Source organism: Grammomys surdaster, unplaced genomic scaffold (genome assembly GCF_004785775.1).
Source record: "Grammomys surdaster isolate TR1022 unplaced genomic scaffold, NIH_TR_1.0 186, whole genome shotgun sequence".
Taxonomy (NCBI): domain Eukaryota; kingdom Metazoa; phylum Chordata; class Mammalia; order Rodentia; family Muridae; genus Grammomys; species Grammomys surdaster.
In genome coordinates, this window is record NW_021604631.1 from 3,261,599 (window position 1) to 3,263,466 (window position 1,868).

Consider the following 1,868-nt stretch of genomic DNA (forward strand, 5'->3'; position numbering starts at 1 on the left):
CATAGATGCAAAAATAATCTATAAAATACTCGCAAGCAGAATCCAAGAACACATGAAAACAGGTCATTTACACAAGCAAGTACACTTTATCCCAGAGATGTAGTATGGTTTAATGCTACATAAATCCATAAGTAAAACCCACCATATTATCTGTCGGAAAGACAAAACTCACATGATCATCTATTTCATTTGATGCAGAAAATGCTTTTGACAAAAATCCAACATCCATTCATGATAAAAACCCATGATATAGTTCGAAGTTGCCTCTCACCGAGGAGAAGAATGGCGCTAAAACAGATTTCCAGCAACAGGTGCTTTGGAGGGCTAAAGAAAGTTTTCGCTCATAGCAGTGTTGAGCTGAAATGTAAAATGAAATTTGCTGTCTACCTACCACCCAGGCCGAGAGTGGAAAGTGCCCTGCACTTTACTGGCTGTCTGGTTTAACTTGCACTGAACAAAATTTCATATCAAAGTCTGGCTATCAGCAAGCTGCCTCTGAACACGGCCTTGTGGTCATTGCTCCTGATACCAGCCCGCGTGGCTGCAATATTAAAGGAGAAGAGGACAGCTGGGACTTCGGCACTGATGCTGGGTTCTACGTCAATGCCACTGAAGATCCTTGGAAAGCTAACTACAGAATGTACTCTTACGTAACAGAGGAGCTTCCACAACTCATAAATGCCAATTTCCCAGTGGACCCACAGAGGATGTCCATCTTTGGTCACTCCATTGGAGGCCACGGAGCTCTGATTTGTGCTTTGAAGAATCCTGGAAAATACAGATCTGTGTCAGCATTTGCTCCAATTTACAACCCTGTGCTCTGTCCTTGGGGGAAAAAAGCTTTTAATGGATATTTGGGACCAGATGAAAGCAAGTGGAAGGCATATGATGCGACCTGTCTGGTGAAGTCCTACTCAGGATCGCAGATTGACATCTTAATTGATCAAGGAAAAGATGACAAGCTTCTTTCGAATGGGCAGTTACTGCCTGATAACTTCATAGCTGCCTGCACAGAAAAGAAAATCCCTGTTGTTTTTAGGCTACAAGAGGGTTATGATCATAGCTACTACTTCATCGCGACCTTCGTCACTGACCACATCAGGCATCATGCAAACTACCTGAATGCATGAACAGCTTCAGACAAGAGAATCTCACCAGGATGCTCAAAGTTGGAATCAACAGGATTGCTGACTAAAAGATTTTGAATTTCCTCTCAAAAGAACATATTCCTGCAGCTGAATCGCTTTTCTGAATAAATATACCAAACTTTCTGGTTTAAAAAAAACATGATAAAAGAGATTATGAATACAAGGGGCATACACTGTGTGTGTGTGTGTGTGTGTGTGTGTGTGTGTGTGTATGTGAATATGTATAATATATATATTACAGCAACACCATAGCCACCAATAACTTAAATGGAAAGAAACTCAAAGAATTTTCACTAAAATCCAAAACATGACAAAGCTGTCTACTCTCTCCTATTCAATATACCATGTGAAAGCATAGTTAAAGCAATAAGACAACTGAAAGAGATCAGGGGGATAAAAATTGGAAAGGAAAAAGTCAAGTATTTTTATTTGCAGATGATATTATTATATACATAAATATTCTATGTATATAATCTAAAAATTCTACTGGGAAAACTACTACAAGTGATAAACATTTTCATCAAAGTAGCTGGATACAAAATTAACTCACAAAACACTAGCGTTCCTATATACCAAAGACTAAAGGACTGATAAAGAAATCAGAGAAACAACACTTTTCATGATAGCCTCAAGTAATATATAATATCTTGGGGATAATTTTAACCAAGCAAGTTAAAGACTTGTTTGACAATAACTTTAATCAATTAAAGAAAGAAATTG

At 38.3% G+C, this 1,868-nt stretch overlaps 1 pseudogene; it reads left to right on the forward strand.

The window, feature by feature from the left end:
- The first annotated feature begins 271 nt into the window (after positions 1–271).
- Positions 272–1,279, forward strand: LOC114622094 (annotated as a pseudogene).
- Positions 1,280–1,868: the final 589 nt, after the last annotated feature.